The 26750-nt window shown below is 36.1% G+C and overlaps 1 long non-coding RNA gene across 1 annotated transcript; it reads right to left on the bottom strand.

The window, feature by feature from the left end:
• Positions 1-11084: 11084 nt before the first annotated feature.
• Positions 11085-21189, bottom strand: LOC122292395. Its single transcript, XR_006236924.1, has 2 exons — positions 20714-21189; positions 11085-11710 (listed from the first exon to the last, which is right to left on the bottom strand). It is a non-coding gene; the product is annotated as an uncharacterized LOC122292395 (long non-coding RNA).
• Positions 21190-26750: the final 5561 nt, after the last annotated feature.

Here is a 26750-nt window from a genome sequence, read left to right as displayed (position 1 = left end):
CATGAATGCAAAAGGCAGGTTATGCAGTTACACCCAGAATTCTTCATAATCAAAACATATCGATTTTGGTTGCTTCAATACATTAAACAACTTAAGAGCAAACAAACCATTGTCAAACAACCATGGTTTTCCGGATAAGACCTTCTCCTTATCTGCCTGTGTAGCAAATGTCACATTGAAGACATTTGACCCACACTCATGAAAAACAGCCTGTTTACTGATCCTCCACACCTTAGCCATCGTGGCAGCAAGGACTTCCTTACTCACCATGCGATCTGTGAACACCTTCCCCACCAGACTTCTGTCACCTTTCTCCTTCATCTCAGACACTCCCTCATCTTCCAATTCCAACACGCACGACTCACTCTCTGTCAACCGTAATTGACTCCATCTCTCTTGAATATCCTCCATAATTGCTCACACTAACTACAGCATAAACTTCACACCAAAGACTGCTATAAACTTCACCTCGTTCACCAGAGAGCAAAACGAGAGAAGACTAGAAACTCATCTATATTATCAAAATTAAATAGCTTACTAACAAACTCAAACTCATTTAAAGAATAAATGAGGTATTTGTTAACATAGATCGTAACGAAGTGATAAGCTCGAACTCAATTCATATTTAAATAAAAATTAAATGAGCAAAGTTTGTCCACCCACCGCTCATATAATTTGAGTTCAGCATGTTTACACCTCAACGTATGCTTGTGGGGTTTTCTTTTCTTTCCTTTTTTGTTTTTCTCTTTCATTTGTGTTTTGGTTAATTACAACATCCTATATCTCGGTTTTTTTTAGTTCAAGATCAATATTAAAGTTTATGTTTGAACTTTAAGACCCAAGATAGGAAAGAGCACTACCTAAACATAAAGGGGATTCTAAAATATTTATTGAACAAAATACAGCATTTATTAAGTAATTAATATTATCTAAAACTTCACACAAATAATAATAAATATTGTAAGACCCGTTTCACGTATCTATATCAATCTAAACTTGTCTAAATTTTAAAGCTCATACAATAATTCTAAATAATCCTAATCTTTTATTTTGAGAGATATTTTGGGTTTCTTTCAATTTTTTGTGTCATTAGATAGATTAATTCAATGCTAAAATATCTTGTGAATATATATAATAAATCCATAAATTTTAGGATTTAAGTAGGATGCATGAAACTGATTTCTTGATTGAGAAAATATATACATCAAACAAAAAGCTTTTGGTAAATATATACATCAGATAGACTTAAAAGTTCAAATGAGAAGCTATATGTAAAATGTCTAGACCAACTATATATGTCGCCCAAAATATACTTTAAGTTGATATATATATCCGCAAGCAAAAGATGGTAAATATACTATCCCCAAATTCCCAATTACGTTAATTTTGGGTGCTCACTACAAGAAATACATGCTTTTGCAGTTTTTTTTTTTTTTTCCTTTTTCTTTTTCCACGGCGATGGTCATCAGCCAGTAAGAACAAGTTGTTGTATTTCATTTGTATTCTTCGCATTTACTAATAGAATCACCGTCAATTCGCTACATTTTGCAGTGAATTTTGGTCATCGCAAATTGTATCACTGCAAATATATGAGGAATAAGTGACGATTTCTAGAAACGTTGTTAGTAGATGTATTTGCTACGAGACAGTCTCGCCACAATATTCTTCATCAGCCATTCGTGTGATTGAATCCATTAAAACCGTGGTAAAAAGGTCATTGCGGCGATGGATTTTTGCAACACATGAACTCATTGTAACATGTCACATCTAACATCAATTTATCTAATTCCCATGAGGCCTGCACTTTGTTGCGGCAGTTGTGAGTCACCACTAAAACGTCTTGGATTAGAAATGATATCGCGCAATTTCCTGTAGCATCGACCTAAAAATCACCATTATAACTCATTGTATATAGGAAAATGCTACTCCCACCGCTTAATGCTCCCGCACCCTCATCCCGCTTGATGTGGCATGCTCCCGTGGCATCAATTTAATATTAAAAAAAAATTCTGAATTACTCAGCTTCATTTTATTTTGTTCTTCTCTCCCGTAACAAACCCTAACTCCTCTCTTCTTCGTAGCATTTTGGACTGCCCTGGGCGAACCTCAGCCTCACGAATATTCCTTTATGGCTCATAAAAATTTTTTGAATCAGTTGCTTTTCTTCTTCTTTCCTCAGCTTCGAATCAGGTTACATTTTCCCCTGCCATTTTTGAAGCAGTCGGCTAATTTCTCCACTAAAAACAAAGTATATTTTCCAATGAATGTTTTACAGTACGAGGCAATATAATATAAACATCAAACTTGGAATGTAATCCCATGATTCGTGGGATATGTACAATAACAAAAAAGGAAAACATTAATAGAAAGATTGAATCCTTGAACTACGGTAGTTGACTTCTTGAATCGATATCGTTGGAGAGCTTTAAGGCTAAAACAGAGGGTGTGTTGAAATCCACTTTATAGCATTTCTTCTCTTTTTCCTTTTTAATTTTATGCCAACCGAAGCATTTCTTCTCTCCTAAGTAATTTCTCCACTTCGTAGCATTGTTTTGGGTGAAAGAGATTTTTGTGGAGTTTACATCACAAATCCATGCTTTCGCCCATTTAATTCTGCAACACAGAAGAAATAGAAAGAAAAAATACTTCGGTGCCTTCCATGGTTTCTCAGTAACCAAACAAGCATAAAAAACCCTAGAAAACCAACTTAAATCTCATTTTCAACCCTTTCAATTGCACAAAAGCAAAAGATTCTCATATGTGAATGAAATAGTGTGCGGTGGAGGTCTGACAAAGGAATGCAACCCTAAGATACGCGACTATTGGGCAGGAGACGAGTTTCTCAGTGGCCAAACACGCACGTATGACACTGCCACAGAGGAAGCAACCCCTACTTACGACGCAACTGCTAGGTGGCTAAGACAAAATGGGGATTTCGACTGCTGAAGAGGAAAGGGGGAAGATGTTGGGAGGGAGACGAGTTTTGGTTTTTTTTTTTTTCAACACGTGGCGTGTCACGTGGCAAGCCACCTCAAGCGGGAAGAAGAAACGGGATGAGGGAGCGGTAACTGTAGCATTACCCTTGTATATATAATGTAAACGATTTTGACGAACCCAGATACATGCATTTTGGCCAAGTTTTGCTTGGGTGCCCCGATACTCTCTCTTCCTTGAACAAATTGTTGCCGCCGCTAATGTCACTGCAATCCTGCTTCTATGCAGTTGCATTGTCGCTGGTAAACTCTTTGTATGTCTCTCATTTTTCCACCTTTAACTGATCTCTCTCTAGATCTATAAGTCTCACGAAGGCCCTCTCTCTCACTAATTAGTGTTGCCCTAGCCTCTCTCTGCGCCAGCTCCCTCTATGAAAATTTTCTGTTGTGTCGTAGTACCAACCCAGCATTTCAATGCACCGGCCACCTCCTGCGGTTAGCTCTCTCCTTCAACTACCATAGTACTCTATGTCGGGTAGATATAAGCATATATATATAAGCTATCCATAGGTATAGACCGAATTCTTCCATTTGTGAAATTAGACTACAATACTACAATACTAATTGAAACCTTTTTATTTCTCTACAAAATTAGACTATAGACCGAAATGTTCCATCTCAGTTGCTATCCAATATGTACCTATACTCTAATTTCGTAGAGAATTAAAAAAATTTCACAACAAACCATACATGGCTTACTTTAGAAACTAAGGGTTTGAAAAAATTTGCCTTACTTTAGCCTTGAGTCTCTGTGTTTGAAAGTTATGATGTAACTTACAAAGTGGCATATTGCAAAGTACAGTTATAATTATCGCCACCAATGTTGCAATTGTAGTTAGCTTCATAGCTAGAAAAACAAGCACCAATGTAAGACATAGATGGAGAATATCAGCAAAATCTGATGGAACCAAAATGGAAACTCTCCAATCCTATAAGGCTTGGTTAGTAACATAGTTCATTATCTCACCACTTGAGTGCACCAATCTAGCAGACCACTATAATTTCAATTGCTTTTTATAAATTGCTGTTATGAACAATGACCTGACTTTCAACCTAATAACCTTGCTTTAGAAACACCATTGTCTTTGTGATATGGATTCTATGCTGGCATAGAATGTCCTTTGTGATGGTTGGGATGATGGTTTAGTGTTAGCAACTGCTTATTCAACTGCCATATGTAGAAATTAATGCCATATGTAGAAATTAATGCCATAAGCAGAAATTTATAAAGAATTAAACTGCTCCAAGAACAGCCTCTAATTTTTTCTGCTTCTGGCAGTTGAATAAGCAGAAAATTAAAGACCATAAGCATAAATTAATGCCATCTACAAGGGGCTCCATCCGCATCTCACATTTTGGACATATCTTCATCCTCAAGAGTTTTCACCTTGCCCATTTTCAAACATAGATTTTACCATTAGTACTTATACCACCAAAACAACGAACTGAAAAATATTAAATTTTATAAACAGAAAAAATTCTCCATCTTGACTGCCTTATGGTTGTTTGGGCATATCATGTTGTTCCTTGTTTTATAGTGGCCTGAAAAATTAAAGAGCTTTATGGTTGTAGATCAACTAAGTTGTATAGAAGCATACTTACGTTTCAACTAGCGCGCGTGCTGGTATTCAATAGAACCCTATTGAATACGTTGGTATACTTTTATAGAAAAAGCATAGTTAATCATGGGGTGGTAATGCTGTCTGAGTTATTATGATTTTGTAAGACGTCACATCGATGTATTTAAAGACTTCTCCGCTTGTGGTATTCAAATAAGATATTTACTCACGTTTATATACTCTTAACATAATATATAGCAGGATATCAGTAACTTTTGAATTATGCTTCTTATATATATATATATATATATGTTTGTGACATGTCAGAGTCATATATGTCATTATCAAATATATATTTGGTTGTTTTGATGTCACGTTCAAGTAAAACTATGCTGACTTTGATACAATATGCAGCTGGTATGTTAGTAGGGCTGTTCATCTGGGCCGGATAAAATCCGGCCCGGACCGGAATCCGGTATAACCGGATTCCGGTTCAGGTTTTCGGCCCGGGTCAAATCCGGGTCAGTACCCGGATTTGAAAAACCGGATTAATCCGCTCCGGGTACCGGGTTTTAAATCCGATACCCGGATTTAAAACCGGGTACCCGGGTATATAAATGAAAAAAAAAACCTAGCCGCACCCCCCCGGACAAAATTCAGACCCCTCTCTCTCTCTCTCTCTCTCTCTCTCTCTCTCTCTCTCTCTCTCTCTCTCTCTCTCTCTCTCTCTCTCTCTCTCTCTCTCTCTCTCTCTCGGATCTCTCTGTTCTCTATGCCATTTATCGCCTTCTCTCTCTCTCTCGATCGAGCGCCAAAACCACAACCATCGCCGCCGATGTTATCTGAGGCCACCGTCCACGACTACATAGAAGAGTTTTCGCAACTCTCGATACTTTCATCTCTCTCTCTGTGTTTTTTTTGAGCATTTAGATCTCTTCTCCATGGGGGGAGGTTCTTTCGTATCAAGAGTGTTTTGGGGAAGCCGAAACCCTAGCCATCCTCGCCGGTGACTAGCAGAGGCTGCTGTTTGGCTAGATCCGCTATTTTCTTTTTGGGTTTTATTTTTTCGCCCAGATCTATAACTTGTTATGTTGTGGTAGTGTGTGAGTAGTGTTTTGGTTGGCTAGATCAGCTCTTTTATTTTTGGGTTTTATTTGTTAGAGTTTTGTTTAGTTTAGATTCTTTGTTGTTATTATTTTGTTTAGTTTAGATCCTGAGGATTTATTTTTTAAAACCGATTATCACCGGATGTGTGATCATTTTGGTTTTCCTTTTTCATGTTTCTAGACTCGCATTTTTTTATTTTTATTTTTATTTTATCGATAAAGATAAACATAAGCAAGAGTATATGCCCTGTATACTTGGACAATGATTTTTTATCATTAATAAAGTTTAAGGTATTAATAATATAAAATGCAAGTCCTTTATCTCAAAGTTGAATATGCACACGTCATTGTGTCTGGAATACACCCTTCCCTTGTTTTTAGATTGGTATGATGCCTTATCTGTTAAGTGTGGGCAGCCATCTTTTTACATTTGATATGCTGTCTCCTTCTATACGCTTTTGCTCTTAGTGTGCATGTGTTTAGTGGAAATGACATTTTGTAATATGTTACCGAATATCTCTATTGGTATGAATATTTTAGAGGCCTGAGAAGTACTTAGGAGACTTGGTTACATGGGAGAGAACCGAGGCTGCTCTTACAGAAGCATTGGATGAGTTTGAGAAGCCCTGGCAGGTAAAATTTCCTTCTTACACTTAAACTGTAGCTCAGCATCTACCCACTCCTTGTCAATGCTTTCAATATATGACTATGTTGCAATGTCAAATATATACTATCATCATTCTGCTTGGGCTAGAATTCATCTTCTGCTCTTGTTCAACGTACATTGAGCTTGGCCAAAACTGGATTTGAAACTTTGATCATGCTAAAGTCACCTTTAAGTCAAACAAAATGTAGCTTGAAAATACCAATCCATTTTATTTTTGAAGAAGTTTGGGTTGTTCGATGTCCACGAATTTTATCTTATTTGAGGCAAGCTAGTAGATTTTCAAATTTAGTGTGGGCATTGCTGAAATTGATTTCAAGTTAGTTCCTATTTTCCTTACTATTTCATGGGGTATTTGGAAATATAGAAACCTTAAAGTTGTTTCAGAATTGTTATTGTTTTGTTTTAAAGGTAGTTGATAATTTGTCTTGCATATGTTTAGAGTTATATTCATGTGAAGGGTCAACATGTTGTGGTGTATAAAGAACATCTACTCTCTTGGAAAGCCCTTCCTCAAGGTATAGTGAAGCTTAGTTTTGATGGTGCCTTATTTCATTCTTCTGAGTCAATGGGTATTGGGGTCATTTTAAGAGATGCTTAGGGAACTGTTCTGATGGTCTCCATTTTAAGGAACATAGCATGTTTGAAATTGATGATATTGAAGGTTTAGCAGCTCTAAAGGGTTTACAATTAATTTTACATATATTGAATTTAATGCCTCTTGAATGCAGGGTCCTCCAAGAAGCATGCTGAAGAATTCTCTTAAGATTTGAGGATGTTTTGTGCCAGGATAGTCTAGGCAATACCATAATGCCCTCTAAAAAATTAGAGATATGCTCATTTGTCAATTATTGATCTAGAGCCAATATCTTGAGCGACGTCGATTTTTGTAGTCCTTTGGGTGTAATCGTAGTAGAAATGTTCTTATCAAATTAGTTCTGTTGTTGTGTATTGGAGTTTAATCAAAGCAATGTATGTGTTTTGTAATGTTCTAAGCAAATCAGTTCAAACAATGTAATAAGTAGTGGATTTTTTTTTCTTTTTAGGTTAATTAGTTGTTTATATGTATGTGTTAATTATAATTAGTTGATATTTTTATCATCATGGACAATGATATAAAAAATATAAGATTTTATATAACAAAAAAATATTCCATTTCAACAATATTTCTTGAAAAAATTGCAATAAATATTGGATTTTTGATAAACACATTTTCAACATAAAAAAATTAATAACAGAAAGGTTTTAGTTAAAAAAAAAAAAAATCGGGTTTAATCCGGAACCCGGAATCCGGGTTTTGAAAAATCCGGATTCATCCGGGTTCCGGCCCATTTATGACCCGGGCTAACCCAGGCCGGGTTTTGGCCCGGATTTGAAATCCGGGTTCCGGTTTGGGTCTACCCGGATTTCCGAGTCGGAACCCGGATGAACAGGCCTACATGTTAGTTTGCCTGTGAAGGCATGGCATGTCAGCTAGATGTTGGATATGCATGCTTACTTATGGTAGTTAGTTCATCATATATAGGAAGATAGGAGCAGAGTAAAATTACTATAAAAGTACTATAAGTATTCCAGTATTTCTCCCCAATCTTAGATAAAGCGAAATCAAAGTCCCAAGTCAGTTACATTGGTTTATTCTACAAGAAGACTACTTTGATCGAGTTTCAGTTTTGATGGCCGATTGCAATTCTTTCATACTGTTGTAGTTTTTATCAGACTTTGGATCTAAGAACCTTTGTGATAGGAAACTGGAAGTCTTCCCCCTTAATTGCCACGTCAACTATATAACATCTGCAAATTGCAATGACATGATTACCCAGCTAGCCAAAAGCTCTCCGGTATTTTCTACATTGCTGACATGACTTAAACTGGGTTAATGCAAGAGCAACTTAGAAAGTTGAATCTTAAAATTCTTCAATCTTACAAGATATAGATGTAATCAAGGTATGTCCTCCACTACTTAGTTTTTCATCTCTGTTCACGTCTTAATTTAATTTTCATGTACTATTTAGTTTCTATTTATTATTTATAGAAATGTCGAAACATTTCCTTCCCTCATAATTGTCATGTCAACTATATATTACCCTAATTAATTTTATTATAATTAGTTAATCAATTTTCATTCCTTACAAGTATTTCTTATTTCTCATTTAAGTTCTAATTAAACAAATATACACAAAAGACCTTTAGGTTCTAATTATTCCCAGAAAGGTCCTTCAATGTCTACTTTCTAAAATAATCTGTTCATAAATCTAAAGTAATGGAATTTTTAAGTAAAAAGCAGTACTTCCTCTTTCGTTCATAATATATTGTCTTCTCTCGATTGAACACATGATCAAGATCCATACACAAGAAGTTATATGACCATAAAACTAAAATAATTGAAATGAGATGGAATTTTAAAGGTCAAAACACCTGTTAATAGTTCTACTGAAGAGTATTCATGCTTGTCACCACCTTCTCTTGTAACCAGTTTACTCTTATCTTTATATTCTTATAACTACCACAATCAAGTTCAGTACCGGAACAAATAGGCTTCAACCCTCTTGAAAAAAAAAAAAAAAAAAAAAAAAAAGAAAAAAGAAAGGACCATGAAAACTAGTTTTGTTAGGTTGACTCCAAGTTTCAGTGAGCAGAAAAATCTATAATCACTTTCAGCTGGGAAACATTGGATTCAGCGATCTCTTTATAGGCTCGACCCATGTCATCTCCATGAGGGACAGTAACACCAACGTTGGTGGAGTACCTTGATCTGCTGCAAATATACCCACTATATATATATATCTTGCCGCTTCAGCCACCTTGATCAGAATCTAACCATTTGACACACCACACACCCCCCCCCCCCCCCCCCCCCCCCCCCCCCCAAAAACAAAAAACAAGGGACGAAAATAAACTTCGATTTCTAACTGATACATGCTTAATGGTACCCTTGGCCTTACTTAATTGGCAGCATTGCTTGAGTTAAGGTGTTTGCAATTTTCTTGTTCTTTGATGAACATGATCTGTTCATTTCTGATATGGGAAACTAATTTCAAATTTCTTTTTCTTCTTAATTAAAGGCATTTATCCTAGAATCCCTACATTCATAATGGTACTAAATAAGGCATTTTTCTATATATTTTGTTTTCTTTCATGGTTATAATCACTATCATGTGGGGAATTAAGTTTAGATGGGAGTATCGTAGTAGAGGCTGCATTAGAATGTCAGGAGATATGATGTTAGCTGGACTCATATGAGGTTCAACATATATTAATATTGACTGGTTGTATAGTATTTCCTAGAATAAACTCCTCACTAATGTGGCAAGTTCCATGGGTTTGTCGTTTTTCCTCAATGTTGAGGTGTAAATAAATTTTTACATTTCCTGTTTTGTAATAGCAGGATATCTATCTGTTATATCTCTCAAATATATGCAATTAAATTTTCACATTTATTTGGCAAAGCAACTTTTACTTGCTAGAGGGTGTTGATTCCTACCGTATGAAAGCAGTAGGAGTGGTCTCGTTACAAAAACTGATTTTCTGTTTTACATGTGAAGGCTGTATTTGGCGGCAGGTTCGTTTTTAGTTTGCCGGTGGCTGGATTCCATTCAACATGGTCAAACCCTTCAATGTTTTCTTGTTTTCAAATTACATCCAAGCTTATTGAGCTGTGCACGGACGGTTAGGGTAGATTAATACTAACTTTGAAGTAGCTTCTGAAAATGTATAATTTTTGCTTTTAGTGATCTATTTTTAACTAACCCGATCCATACTCTTGATATCTTCTTGGCGTATGTGTTGAAGTGGAGATGATGGATATTAATTCAAGCAAAAACCAAAATTGTTGAGCTCAAACATGCCTTGTAAATCAAAAGAAGCCTACGGATGAGCAGCATGATGTGGGTGAGATGGTAGAAAGGAACACTAAAATGAAATATGTTGTTTGGTTTGGTATTGGTTTTGTAGAAAGGCCCATTAAAAAATGCCACTGGTAATAGTTGGAAGGACATGATCTTTTAGAAATTATTGGACCAAAAACTTCTAAAACATGTTTTGGATTGAAGTGAAAGTTAATTAAGATATTGAAGATGAGATTATGTATGATGATTTAGAAGTTATTGGCAGCTTTCATTTTATTTGTTATGGTTTATTGGGGAAATTGATTTTCTAACCTACTAGTATCCAGAATAGATACCGAGGCAAGGAGGTCGTGTTTTTTGCGTGCACATCTGCCAATAAAGGCATGCATTTTGTAGGAATATATATATATTGGACCAAAAACATTGCTATCATCTATATATATACATATATATATATATATATGGTTATATATATATATATATATATATATATATATATCGATAAGGTATGATTATTCATAAATATCTTGAGTAGTAAAAACTGCCAAGTATATTTTGCAGGATTTCCCTCAGAATCTGAATGGCATAGTTTTATCCCCGCATTTTTATTAAACATTTTGTCCCAATAGTCATCCTGATTAGTCAGGAATTTGTTGACAACTACAATACAATTGAATTTAATAATCAAGCAATTAAATAGGCTTTTATTTAGTAATCAATCAATTTAATTAGTAAATAGGAATTTATTTACTAATTAGTCATTTATTGAATTATACAACCTTTGGATGAGCATAAATTAATACATGAATATGTTACACGGTTTGCAAAAAAATGGTACACAAAGCCCCTTTGACAACTGATACACGGTTTACAAAAAAAAATCCTTCAAACACACATATCATTATATAGAATATATATGCAAAAGGTAGAAGTGAATGTCCCTACATATCTTACAATAATATCAAATTGTAAGGTCCACTACAAAAAGCTTTCCATACACGTGTATTCCCCACATGTCAAGCTTAACCATCATATTTTTAAATCATTAGATAGAATATTCACTTTGCTAAATATTTCTACTGCACACATCTTGCTCCTCCATCAGAAATTATCCCAGCGTGTATATTCTCAAAGTTAACCATTCTATCAACAGCATCAACTTGGTAGCCTTTTTATGGTTTTATGGTTTTCCACAACTTCAGTAAATACATTTCCAGCAATGTTTAAACTAGTAGGATGTTGTTAAAGTATTGTTGTTAAACTCTGGTATACTGCTATTCAATCTCACAACTTCAATACGTTGAGTTTATATAAGCTTATTGTTCAACTAAATTATGTGCATGCAGCAGAAATGATTCAGTCAAAGAGAGGGAGAGGCCAGGAATAGCTAATGGACTAGGGAGACGGGTTTTGCCTCCAATAGAACGACACCCACAGTTTGAACCAGCAACCTGGACTTTGAGAAATGAAGTTGCCATGGACTCTGATTACTCCACTCAACCTCCAGATGAAGTACCTTCATCGCTTCTGCCTCCCTGTACTCCTGCAGAGATGAATACAACAGTTGAGGGTAAGTATAATCTTTTTCACATTCTATTTCCTATACATAAACACCTTAGGATAAGATTTATACATGGTGGTCATACTGTTTGTGTTGTTGGGTTAGATCCAAACACTAGTAAACGTGGTAGGGGTGTAGCAAAGGGGACAAAGTTGAAAGGATGCAAACGTATGGCAAGATACCATTTGAGATCAAAGATGGCAAGATAGGCCCATCATGCAACAACAAAACAGTCAACACAAAGAGAGTGACGTGGATTGTGAATTGCTATGCAAAAATGAGGCATGTTAGCTGGATTGTCGTGGACAAAAAGAGAAAGAGGAACTTATTGAACATGTTCAAGTGTGGCTTTCCATCTTGGATTATTGATATAATATCAATACTAGTTGAATAAGTTGTTAAAAATCTAAATATATATTAATGGTAAAACACAATCCGCATGTTGTATGTGTGAAAAAATTCATGGGAATTGAATTTTAAACAGTGTACTGACCTTTACATGTTGAGTTGTAATGGTACATCGGGTTTTAATGCAAACTTAGGTAATGATGGAAGAAATTTTGTTAGTGAATGTGAATCAATGTTAGCAAATTGATGATTTTTGCTTGCATGAGTTATTTCACATAATCTTAGCAAGAGTAAATCCAATATTCAAGGCTAACATGTTAGCAGAAATGTGTTGCATCATCACTTTAGTACATGCATTGGGTTTCTAACACAATATTAGGAATTAGTCCTTGGTTTATAATGGTCCATGGGTTTTTAACACAATAGCATTGATAGGCTAACTTTGTCTTGGATTGGACCAAGAAAAATCATGGTTAGACAGTCACAAGTCAGCTATCTCATGCATATAATGCGTTTCATTACAAGCTACACCAATGCACTACATGAGGAGGCACTAGCTAATGGAGGTGCGTTGGTAGAGAAGCCAGTTTAGGAGTGGTTATGCAATCGATGGGCAAGTGATAACTTCAAAGTAAGCATATGTGGCTATTTTTATTGTAGGATTCACATGTCAAAAGGTAAAATATGTGGTTATTTAAATAAGAAAATGAAACTATTTTTCTATAATATTCCCCACATCTTTATAATTGTTTTAAGTTTAACTAATGTTGTTGGCAATTGAACTATGGTTGAAAAAATTTAATAAATTTTTGTTTTATTGTAGAAAATGTCCAACCAAAACAAAGAAAATAGGCGTAAACAAATGGTTAACCATACAAGCGGAAGGACTTCGTTTGTTGTACTAATGGAAAGAAAGGTATTGACATTATAACATGTCTTGGATGTTGTGGTTCAATATATTAAATTTTATTTGTCAAACTATGCTAATGTGATTGGTGGTATGCCTATATATATATATTTTAAAAGAGAGGAAATTACATGTCCAAGAGTGATTCCCTCCCATTTTTATTCACCCTCACTTTTGGCGGAGGAAAACCGAAGAAAAAACATGAAGGAACACACTACAAATCACCCACCCAAGAAACAATACCAACAAAAAAACCGTTCAACTAAAAAAACCCCTTTACCCATACTACTACATACGGATAGAAGCGAAGCCAATTTTGTCAAGCCTTAGAATTCCTCTCAACAGAGGAGGAACCTCCTGTGACGACCACCACTTCCCATTTCGGCCCTCCGCCCCCAAACGAGCTAGGAAGTCTGCCGCTTTATTCCCTTCCCTGAAAATATGAGATATACGAACATTAAGCCTCTGTAAAGTTTCCATTACATCTTCCCAAAAATCCTCCAGATACCAGGTGTTGCATCTGTTTTCAGTTATCCAATGGACCACCAACCAAGAGTCAAGTTCAACCTCAAAATCCACTATGCCTTGTTCCTTCACCAACTGAATACCATGTAATAACCCCAATAATTCTGCATAATTGTTCGTACCACATCCCAGATTTACAGAAAAAGCCATCTTCACGTTCCCAGCCGAATCCCTCAAAACTCCCCCTGCTCCCGCTGGCCCTAGATATGCCCTCGACGCTCCATCAACATTCAGCTTCCATCTTCCTTCATCCGGTCGAGACCAACGAACCAAGCGAGGACAACTCCTCTTCAGAACAGTAACTGGAACCTGCAGTTCCTGCAGAATTTGTATATCTCTGGCCGACTATTGTCTTGTTGTCTTTAATTTCTCTCCATTTACAACCCAGTGCTTCAGCTGCATCCATATCTAACTAATAGACTCACTTTTCCCTTCTGCCCGAGAACGATCTCAACTAGAACAACCACGTGATTATCGCAGGAAGTAAACCCCAAAGCTACCCCATCTACGATCCTTTCTTAGCCTTTCGAAACCATATGTCAACCAGAGTTCTCCAAGTAGATGCCGTTACACTACCAAGCCCCACCTGCTCTGTAACTTTCTTCCACACTTCTCTTGCAAAGTTACCAGTTGCAAGGACATGATTCAAGTCCTCAAACCCACCCTTCAAGCAGCAATTGCATTTCGAGACTATTGGAATACCCACTGATCTCAGCTTTGCATCGACACTCAGAGCATTATTTAATGTCTTCCACATGACAACCGACATATTTTTGGGCAAACAAGAATGCCATATCCAACCCGCCCACCTAACTTCAGGAGCCCGAACTCGTACACAATTCCATGCACTCTGTGCCGTGAACTACCCTGTCTTATTCTCTAACCATACTAACACATCATCTCCCTCAGGTCGTTTATGTAATACCCTTATAACCTCACGAGTTTTTTCCTCCCCAATTAATCGGATCAACATATCCTCATCCCATTCATTCTCTACCCAGCATTCTTTCACCTTCATATCCGGACTAACTACATTTCCATGCAACACACCAATTGGCCCATCATCCATCCATCTATCCCACCAAAAGGAGACATTTCCCCTACGTAATTTCCACTTGGACCTGCTCAAAACCTCTAGGAGACACAAATGCACCTTCTTCCAGAACTTCGTACATTTCCCCTGCTGTAACAAAGAAACATGCCGATCCCGCATATACTTCGCTTTGAAAAATTGTGACCAAAGCGAATCATCCGTTAGTAATTTCCATGCAAACTTCATAAATAAAGCTTTTTGCACATCCTGCAAATTACGAATGCCCATGCAGCTTTCGGACGTCTGGAGACACAATTGTTCCCAAGACTTCCAATGTTTTCTTGGTTTCCCATCCTTCACACCCAAAAAAAAATTACTGAAACTCCTATTAATTTTTCTCAACATAGATATTGGTGCATGGACCGTAGACAGCAAGTGGATCGGTAAACTCATAAGTACCTGGCGCAAAAGTATCACCCTCGATCCATTGGGTAGTATTTTATTTTGTCATCCCTCGATTCTATCTTTAATTTTACCAACAATTTCATCAACATGCAATGCCTTCAATCTACCAGCTAAAATTTGCACACCTAAATATTTAAACGAAAGTTTTCCTTCCACAAAACCCAAAATTCTCAATAACCTCCGCCTTCGGTTAATCGCAATGTGCTTCGAAAAAATGATAGAAGACTTTGAGGAACTAACCTTTTGCCCGGACCATCGTTCATAGAGCTGAAGAGACTTTGAAATTTCCTACACCGAAGAGGAACCCCCATTAGCAAAAATGACAATATCATCGGCATATAAAAGATGAGAAATCAATGGGGCTTGCCTTGAAAGAGAGAAAGCGCCAATCTTCTTTTCCATGAATTTTTGTCTGAGCAATCGAGAAAGGACTTCTTCGACAAGAATGAAAAGATATGGTGACAATGGATCACCTTGTCTTAACCCCCGCCCACCATGAAAATAACCTTTAGGAACCTCATTCATCACAATCGAGAACCAGTTTTGGGATATACATCTATTAATCAAACCACAGAAACTCGCAGAAAACCCAAAGTGATGAAGAACATTCAGCAAAAAATTCCAAGCTACACTATCATATGTTTTTTCTATATCAAATATTTCCGCCCCGAGCAGGTTTATGCAGACTATGTACTAACTCTTAAGTTAGGCTAATATTATCAAAGATACTCCTACCTAAAATAAAAGCCCCTTGCTCCAAAGACACCAACCTTGGAAGTAGGGTAGAAAGCCTACAAACCAAAATTTTAGCACAAATTTTGTAAAATACCGAGCACAAGCTAATGAGCCGGAATTTGTCAAAACTAGTAGGAGCAACAACCTTCGGTATCAACACCAAAAATGAGACCGAAAAATTTATTGGAAGAACAGCACCTGAAAAAAATTCCTGCACCGCCCCAACAAGGTCCTTGCTAACAATATGCCAATAAGCTTGATTAAATTCAGACCCGAATCCATCCGGTCCCAGACTACTATCCACTGGAATTGCAAACAATGCCTCTTTTACATTTTGGATTAAGGAAGTAGCCCCAACATATTATTTTCCTCCTCTGTGATACTTGGTTGAATTAAACCAACTAAATTTGGCACCTCCTCCACCTGATTATGCTCCAGAAATTTTGTGAAATACTCAACCGCACCCTTATGCACTTCTTCCAGACTCTTAAGCAAGGTACCATCTTGAAGCTTCATTTCACGCACCACCTTACTGTTTATATTTTTGAACAATCGAAAAAATTGAGCCTTAGCTTCCCCATGTGAAAGCCAGCTTTGTTTTGCTTGTTAGCAAAGACAGATTTCCTCCCGCTGTGACCACACATCCAGTTCTGCCTTGGTGGCCAAATAGTCTGGTTCATCTTCCGCATGAAACTCAACCTACAGCTTGTTCTCTAACCTGGCCAACATCTCCTGTAAATAGCCAATTTGTGTTTTAATATTGCCAAACACATCACGATTCCACACCCGTAGAATAGGCTTCAGCCGTTTAAGCTTCTGAGCTAACCTCACCATTCCGTAATCTTCAATATCATCTTCCCATGCCCCAACAATACAACTCAAGAAGGATTCATGAGTCACCCACATTTGATGGAATTTAAACGGCGGGAACCCATAAGAGCTATGAAACTTCTCCAACCGAATTAGAAGCGATGAGTCATCCGATGTTCGACGCGAAAGATATTGCATATTGGCTTTCGAAAATAACTCCAAGAAGGCAACATTAACTAGCAACCGGTCCAGTCGAGACCATCTACGAGTGAGTCCCTCTTGTCCATTGCACCAGGAAAAATGATTCCCTTCAAACCTCAGTTCTGTTAACCCAGTAGACTCAATAAACACATTAAACTCATCCATCACAACAGCCGGTCTAGCACTCCCTCCTCGCCTTTCAGAATCATATCTAATAACATTGAAATCCCCCACTACTATCCAAGGCATCGTATCATCCACACCCTCTACTAGACTTTGCCACAACGCCCTCCTCTCACTGGACGTACACTATGCAAAAACCATAGAACAACACATACTTTTATCTCCATCACAAATACTCATAGTAATATGTTGGTTTGAAATATCCAACACTGAGACCTGCATCCCAGCCATCCACATAACCCATAATTTTCCTCCCACGTACTGCTTCATTCGATACACTACCAACCATATTTAATCTACTCTGTAACATTCGCATACAATTCATTGAAACAAATGGCTCCACAACAGCTACTATACTTGGTAAGAACTTTTTAACTAATACACTCAATCTCTTTTGGGACATGTTAACACCCCTCAGATTCCAGAAAAGGACGTTCTGCATCACAAATTAATTTTCAAGGGCTTACTAACCACCCTTGTCGATCTCCGAACATCCCGTTTGACAGACTTTGGACTCACATTTTCATAATCCGAGCTGCATGCTTTTCCTTTAGCAAGGTTATCAATCCCCGTATTCAATTTAGAATTAGACTGCCCACGCAACTCAATAACCAGTTCCCCATCCTCCACCACATCCTTATTCGCATGTTCCCCTACTTGCCCTCAAGTGAAAATCCTCCCCCTCCAATTGCACTCCTAATCCCATATCATCCCAGTCCTCTGCTTCAGCTTCATGCACTGCGTCCAGTTCACCCTCCTCCTTTCCATCCTCAGGTTGCACCAAAACATTCTCCTCCAAACCATGCAACCCTGCACTCTCCTTCTCCAATACAATCTGCCCCGTATCACCTTCCGCCAGCAGGACTCCTCCCTGATTCTCCAGTACCTCTACCTCCACCGCAAGTATGAACGTTTCCAATTGTACCTCTTCTACCTGTCTCTCACCATCTAACACCTCTTATGGAGGTTGGGTCTCATACCATCTAAGTCACAGGCTCCTGGCACTAAACTAAGGAGACGGGCGCACCATTGGGCTGTGAATGTCCTTTAAACAATTCATCTTGTATAAAATAATAATAATAATAATAAATAATAAATAAATAAAAAAATGGTATGCCTATATGTTCATTTAGAAGGAAAAGAATCTAATTGATTTCTACAAAGATGTGCATTGGTCGAATAAAAATGGGAGATTTATCACAGTAACTACAAAAGACAATTATATGAGTAGATCCTTGTTTATACATAAGTAGCTAGTTGATTCATGATATTTTTAACTATTTAGTGAATGGCAAGTTCACTGTTTAGTGTTAGCACATAAGTATGGAACTTAATGATTAAGCTATTGGTCGTATAATGGTAATGGTTTCAGTTGTTTTGGCTACAAAATCATATGGTTCAATTGATGAATGCCAAAGAGCCAAATGCTCGCACAAATGAAGCAACAACAACCATATTTAGGGAAGTATTGGGACATAGGTCAGGGTATTCCAGAGGGCTGGGCCACTCTGTTATGCCCAAATCTACTAAAGTGGCTGGAGTATCCAATGAGGAATATGAACGGTTTGTCGAGAAAAAAGAAGAAAATATGAAAAATGCAGAATATTACCAAAATCAGCTTAAAGAGATTAAAGGTGGTTTCGTGGCAAAGAAGAAACATATGCAGTATTATGAGCAACATGTAAATATGAGAATGTCAGAAGTGGAGATAGAATTAGAGTCTTAGAGATAGACTCAAATTGGAGTTCCTTAGCCATCTGTGCATGCCAACAGTTACTAATTTTGTATTTTGACCTACACTTTTGTGGCACTTTTGATGAAGGTGTGTTAGGGATGCTGATTTACCAATAATACTTTTGAGAAGTAATGACTATATTCTAATCTTGCTAGAGAGGGTCAAGGATGAGAGGTAAATTGGTTTCTTGCTCTATATTGACTGCATTTTATATTTTGATGCAGTTTGGAGAGGTCATCTATGATAGATTGAGTGACCTTTCAATTTTATTACTATTAAATTGACATATGATAATTGGACCTTTTTGGTTGTTTGATAGAATGCAAATATTGTGACGAAAATATGTTCGCAATGTTAAAACTGTCATAGATCTATGGGGTGGTTGTAGGGATGTTTAAGAACAAAGTATGATTTACCTATTGCACACTAAAATAAATGAGTCATATATTGACAGTAAGTTGGTATTTAATCCTATAGGTTGTAGCTAAATTGGGCAGCTTTGAATTTCAGTTATACCCTATTGCCCTATGAAAGGTTTTTAGGCATACCTAAAGCTTTCATTTGTAGAAGAGTGTTATAGCAAAGCACAATTATTATAGTGCTCTAGAGATATGGTGAAATATAGCTACAACTGGCTATGTAAAATCACAGTTTTAGTGAAGTACTTACTATTGTTATATATACATGACAGGGTTCTTGTAAAGGCAAGGCAGAAATTTCAGATTCAAGAAGCGATAGCAAGGCACTATGGTACTACTTGAGAGGTTGTTCATGGCCGTGTGAACAGTAAGGCAACAAAAATAAATATCCATCAAATTCCATCAAAATAGGATTATGAAAAATGTCATTCAATCTTAGGTTGTATATTACTGGCATGCATGCAGTATATGAATTGCTTCAACATTTAAATCTAAACCACATTCATCTCCACCAAGTAATAAAGGAAAAATGAGACATTTTTCTTAGTGATGGATCGGAGCAGTCATTTTGTAGAGTGTTTTAGGCTGGCCAACATACAATAAGCATATTATTTGTATTTTTTTGGCAATTGAAAGTACTGCTAATGAAGATGTGATTTTAATAACTTAAAATGTTATTATGAATGCATTTTCTAACCTGATTTTTATGCCATTGTTGTGTATTGGAACAGGTCAATATTTTACCATCTAAGGGCAGTGGTGATTTGGATGTGCTGCCCAAGACCCCAAAGAATTTTAAGTTTAAATTTTCCTCTATACATGGGGTATGTATATGTACATGTAGAGATAGAAGGACTGCTGGCATGTTGAAATAGCAAGTATGGATGAGAATTTTGAGATCACTGATAAACTAAGTTATGGACAAAGTTGAATGAAAGAGTAATCTCTAGCTGAGATATTTGACAACTGCTTTCAATAAGAATGTAAACGATTAAAATCTTCGATTGCATCAGGAGGTTTTCTATAATTCCTTGGTTGATTAATTTAGATATATATATATATATATATATGCAATCTCCTCTTTGTGTCTGATATACACACACTGATATATATATATATATAGGCCTACATGTACCAATATATGTCATGTGCAAAACTAGATTCAAGTTTATAAATATATATACACGTGCAAAACCAAATGATCACCAATTTGATTAAAATATATATATGTGTGTGTGTGTGCGCGCGCGCTTGTGTGTAAAAATTAGCCCTATATTGTGCAAACCCAATATGACAAAACAGAGTTGATTAGTTCTAGAGTGTCAAACCTTGAATGTACATGTTTATATATGGTGCCAAATAAGTTGATTAATTTGTAATAATCCATCCAGCCCTAGCTCTGCTTATGATCAATCACCATGCATGCATGACTATAGTGTCGATTGGGAGGACCATTTTCATAGACGAAAGAAATTTAATTATAATTAAATTAGGTCCATTAATTTGAGAGTTCAATAATATATGATTGGCCTGCCTTGTGAGCTTATAAAATTTTATGCCCAAATTTGATGAGCATATGCGAAAAAAGAAATTTTGGGGAAAAAGTTTTGCCAGAAATTCATACCTAGCGTCAAATAACCTAGTGTGGAAATCGATCGATAATTGTTGCTACGGCGACATAAGGGAACGCTGTAAATTGGCTTCCTGGCATCGAATGCTTATGTAATCTCCGGCGAGCATAGTGTTGTAGCCAATTTGTTGGGCGAAATTGAAAGCGTGGCGATATGGGAGAATGTCGTAAATAGGCTTCTTTTTATCGCTTATGATCCAGAACTCCAACGAGAATAGTATTGCCACTAATTTGTTCGACGGATCTGAAATCCCCAAATGTGAACCCTCTTCGCAACAAACAACCGCGCATTTATCAGCACTTAAATCGACTTTGATGGAAATCAATAGTGGCAGTTACCATTGTTGGCTTTCTCAACATGAAGATAGATGGGAAGAGCTGGAATTTTTCCATGACTCCCTTGCGGCGAAAAATAGAGTAGATGTCACGCTCATTTATTGGCATTTCGCCTGCGACGAAAAAACCGTGGCTTAAGGATTTTTGCCACGGTTTTACCATCAGATACGGCGAAAATCCATCGCGGCAAAAACTATGGACTGTTGTTACGCTTTTGCACAATTGTAAAAGGGTTGCAGCCAAAAATACTGCTATCATTTAGCAAACAAGTGTCTACAAGGAATAGACGTGGATGATCAAAATGTTAGCGAGAAAGAAAAACGCAAAAATATTTTAAATTCAAGAAAAAAAATTATGACATTTATCCTTCTTGTATATTTCTGCTTATGATCAGCTCATTCATGTTTTGGCACTCGCAAGCATATATACAGTAGTACTCGGCAATAGAATGAAATTTAGGTACAGCTTTTGCCAGCTAATTAATTAAGATTGATATTCCAAGTTTTTTTTTTTTTTATAAATTATTTTAGATAATATTGAAGTGTAGAAAGCTCTGATCTTGCAGTCTTTTGACATTTTCTTTTAGGTTTCTATTGATGTAGCATTATTTTTCTCAAGAAAAGCTCTGGCGCTCAACTTTTGCACTCTATTACTGTATAGATTACTAGTTTCTGTAATCTTCTAGCTTTTGCTTTGGCACATGGGTGCTTACATGATCCAAAAAATGTTAAAAGGAGCATGCACATGTGCTTAAACGATCCAAAAAATGTTGGGTTCCAAAAAGAAAATGATTTCGGAATCCAATATCAAATGATGGTAATAAAAGCGAGTAGTTGATATATATAACATTTCGAAGTCAAATCCATTTGCTTTATCTTTTTTGGGTTAAGGCGATGCCTCAGCACAAACATCGAGGGATACCGTGACAAGAAGCTAAGGGGTGCACTTTGTAAGTTGTATTGAGAAATCATAAATAAATAAAAGACAAACTCCTCATTTTCGTGATAAGTAGCAGAGGGGTACGTCGACTCTCGATATTTAAGAAAATGAGTAAGCAGATAAGTAAAGGAAATTTGACATATCATAATTTTGTTGATAATCAGAAACATGAGAATCTGCAGTACCGATGTGTAGGGCATGTCCCGGCAGTGAAGGAATTTTAGTGCGCATATTTGAAAGATCTAGAGCCCATAAATTAACTAATGGAGCGGCATCATGTGTGGCATATAGTGACACAAAAACAGGATGACACAAGAAGCCCACCTGCATGTTTAAAATATATATACACCGGAACTAATCAGGGAGGAAAGATGGGAAAGCAAGAGAGAAGCGTCTCCCTCTTTTCCGATAGGTAAAGTAGTACGCGTACTAGGATTGATATATTTTTAGAGGGAGTACTAGGAGAAAAGTTTAGGTGAAAAAGGAAACTAGGATTGGTACGTATGACTTTTCATAACAACAAGGATTAAAACACTTGAGAGTGCCGTAAGGTAAGATGACAAAAGACAATTCAAACGGAGACTCTTATTATGGTCGGAGCAAGGACAAGGCCTATTGATTGTACCGACAAAACGTTACGCATTCACTTAATCCACAGAAGTGCCCTATGGATTAATTGGTAAGTTCGATCCGTAGGCTCTTCATGTGGTCTTGCGTATGCTCTCTATCATGATACTGTAAAGAAAAGAATTAACAAGCATTTCATTAATTAAACAGATGGAAAATACATGGGAAAAGTGTACGGGGAAACTTTCAACAAACACCGCATTACAATTTGTACAAAAAAATATAAGAATAAAAATCTAAAAAATAAGATTTGAAACGAATAATTTGATCTTCACCCATTCTTATATATAATTCTTAAAGAATTCAAGGGAGAGAGTCGCTTTGAATTATGGTTTTTTTTTTTTATATAGCCTAGCTAACTTGTGAATTATGGTGCCATGCACGTACATTGGAGACCTCGGCAAGTTGATCGTCGTTGCATTTCTTGGTCGTGGACAAACCGGCAGTCGAACGCACTTCATCTATCTATCTTGTATTAATACTCCATTAGGGAAAGCAGTAACATAACTGGATGATCAATAGCCTTCAAGTGACCTAGTGTTGGTGTCTGAAAATACTCATTTGCAGTTTTACTACTGACGTGTGGGATCATACCCATGCTGGGGCGGTGTGATAAGGTGGGTCAAATATGAAGAATTGAGGATGTTGGATCCATCGATGTCATGCCTGTCGCCATCAAACTTATAAAGGCACGGTAGCACACATGACACCCATTCAATCTAGGCAGCGCCTTGGAACGATCGTTTTGTGGCTAATATTCTTTGTAGAACCGAGATATCAATGGCTGGGGAGTTGTATAAGGCTGTGCGTGTGAATCTTGTGTCATCGAAAGGTAATAAATTGGGCCTAATTCGAGCTAAGAAGAACAACCAAAATAAACCAGAGAAATAAAAAAATATAAACATGGCTAAGAGAAGGAAAAAAAAGGGGGAATATGGGTGTTTGTGTGGTAAGCTTTTGGAGAGAGAGAGGGAGAGTTAATGATTCCCGTACATGCATCATCACTCAGTTTTCTGTAGTAGTTAAATGCATAAATGTGTCCATGCCTCCAATAACAGAGAGATGCTGGGCTTTAGTTATTACCATTGAACATAATAGAGCTTGGAAAACATCAAATATTTCAAGTGGATCAGTATGATAAACTCTCAATTAGGTCTCAGCACGTACTTAATAAGGACGAAAGAATCAAAGAGGGCATTGGGGATTCAAAAAGCAAAAGCAAAGAAAGAAAAAGGAAAAAAGAGGGCAATTAAGAACTAATAAAAGGCCCCTTCTTCCTCCTAATTCCTTTCACTAATTAAAGAAAGACCCACATCTTTATACGCGTGATTATACAACAAATGGCTTAACATATTATAATACATTCTAAAGTACTTGAGAGAGTCTGATAAAGGCTCAAAAGAAAAGATGGTTGATAAAGATAAAAATATGAGACAGAATAATTAGAAGTATATGCATATATATGCATGGAAGAAGCTGAATATTGCATGTGCATGCATACGTATCATGATGATCTACATAGACATTCTTGCATGCTTAAACTTTGATCGGGCTGTGAGCTTGGGAGATCCTCTTTGCTCATCTTTATTCATAATGCTCGCACTTAAAACTCGATCTAATTTTGAACATACAAGATATCTACTGAATTCTCGATTATTCCTGTATGAATTGAGGTTTTCTCAAATTTGATCAATCTATCTGAATTCTGATACTAGAAATAGAACAAATTAATAAATGAAGTTGCTCTATAATATTTATTATTGCACGTACACATAAATAATTACTAGAATAGTATCAATTGTTCAATAGAGAGTACTATTAATTTATTCACTTTAACTCTTTATCTCATCTAAAAAAAAATTAAAAAAAAAATCATGATATATAAAGGGGGTGCTACTCCCACCCCGAAATGGGTAGTATTCTGTTTCTTTTTTGTTTTAATTTCTTTCACTCCATTTTTTGTGTATTTAAAAAAATACAATACTAAAAAATAAACAAATAAAAATACTATGGATATCATTTCCTAAATATAAGTTACTCATCGTAAAAAAATAATAAACTTTGTAATAATAATCAGTTGAGTACTCCATCATAAATGCGTAAAAAAATATTTTTAAGCAAAGAAAATTATATTATAATGCCTGAATTTGTCTTTTTTTAATTTTTTTATTTAATAATTAAAAAATTAATTATTAGTATATTAATATTTTTTATTTTAAAAAAATATTTTTTTAAAAAGTACAATTTATACTTAAAAACACACAAAACGGTCAAAACTAGACTGCATGGTAGAAAGCTAGTGGTAGCATCCTTCAAGAAATATATATTAGATGAGCAGTGTTATATACAGTTATGAAATTATAAATATTATATAATTATTTTAAAAAAAAGTCAGATTTACGATTAAAAAATTAATTTTTTTCATATAAATTTTATATTAATTTATTTTTTTTTAAATAATTACCCGTCGTTTATACGTGATTGCTATAAATATCATTTCTCATATATATATTATATATATATATATAGATCGTGATTAGGAGATACATCAGTGATTTTTCAAACTTTATTACGTGTCAGGAAATTAGATGGATCTTGGACCCACTGGTTCGCCATTTGATGGAGAACACCTCAGCCATATCCAAACGTAATCATTACTACCATTAGATATATCCCTAAATAAATTTTAAAATATGCTAAAAAGCAAAACACGTACAGATACTATAGGGAAACTGTACGAAAAGAATTGGCATTATTATCTGAAATAGAGAATATTGAGTACTCTATTTTATTAGGAATAATAGACTATGATTTGGACTCCTATTTTATTTCCATTGAATTTTATGAACAAATTCAGCATATTTATTAGTAAATATTTCGTAAATATTTATTAGTAAATATATATATATATATATATTTGTTGGCTACGTACGTAAGATTGCTTGAACCCCAGCTTAGATCATCTTCGTTTTGCCCTAAATTCTAATGATCATCTGCATAAGTTATCCTCATTTCAATTTTCAATCAATTTAATGCAGTCGACCATTACTGACTATTGACCTTTTCTCAGTCGCATTCGAAGGTAATCCCCGAATTAGGATTCCAAATTAATTCTTTAACCTCTTCTTTTGGATTATACTCTTGAACTTGAGTTTTTCTTTTATCAGATGTCCAATGAATCGGCAAAAAGTTGCAGCAGGTGAAGAAGTCATCATAAAATTAATGGGAATTATAGGTTAGTCAAGCTTGCGAAATCATGCATGATTGGTTTATTATAAAATTGGTGGATTTAAAAAAAAAATGAGATGCAGAAGGCCGTACTATATCTGACATTATTCTTATTCTAAACAGCCATATCCGATTGATTTGCGCCGTTTCCATCTTATCCAACATTTCTATATTAACGAAATTATTCAAAAGAATATTGTTTCTTGTCGACTATGAGATTATCATAAAGAGACCAACTCCATCCCAACTGGGAAACGCATGTCCAGTTCTGAAAAAGTAATGGTTTGCACATTGAATACACAATATTGCTACCCATCCGTTTGCCCTATTGAACCTAACATTCGTGGTTTGGTTGAATCATTGCAAGACTTTCAATATAGTGGTCCATTGCAATGGAAACGAGCACAATTTTCAATAATATATATGAACAGGTCTTGAATTTGTTATAATTGTGAAGGAATGTAAAGTATTAAATGATTGGAGAATTAATTAGATCCAGCCATGCTACAAATCCCAAAACCAAATGTCCCACATTAACAGTCGCATACTGCTAGAATTATAGGTTGTACTGCTGCAATTGTCAATGGCAAAACAATGATGTCTAAATAATATGATTTGCTTGAGGCTTTCTTTTCACTACTAGTAGTGGTAGTAATCATATCGCACAAAGATGAGCCTAACCTTTTAAGGCCCCCACCTCTTAAACAATGAAATTAAAGGGCAAAAAAAGGTTTAGACAACTTTAAAGGTTCAGATTAATCACATATCTTCCGAGGCATCAAGATTCATTACTCAACCCTTGTCCCTTTGGTGGGACCTAGCTGCTTCTTTTTCCTTACGTCTCTCTCTATCCATGGGGCCTCTCTCATCCAAATTTAAAAGGAGATTAGTTGGCCTCACT

The sequence above is a fragment of the Carya illinoinensis genome, chromosome 13 (genome assembly GCF_018687715.1).
Source record: "Carya illinoinensis cultivar Pawnee chromosome 13, C.illinoinensisPawnee_v1, whole genome shotgun sequence".
NCBI classification, from domain to species: Eukaryota; Viridiplantae; Streptophyta; class Magnoliopsida; order Fagales; family Juglandaceae; genus Carya; species Carya illinoinensis.
The sequence above is the reverse complement of the archived record's forward strand: the minus strand, read 5'-3'. Positions and strand labels throughout refer to the sequence as shown.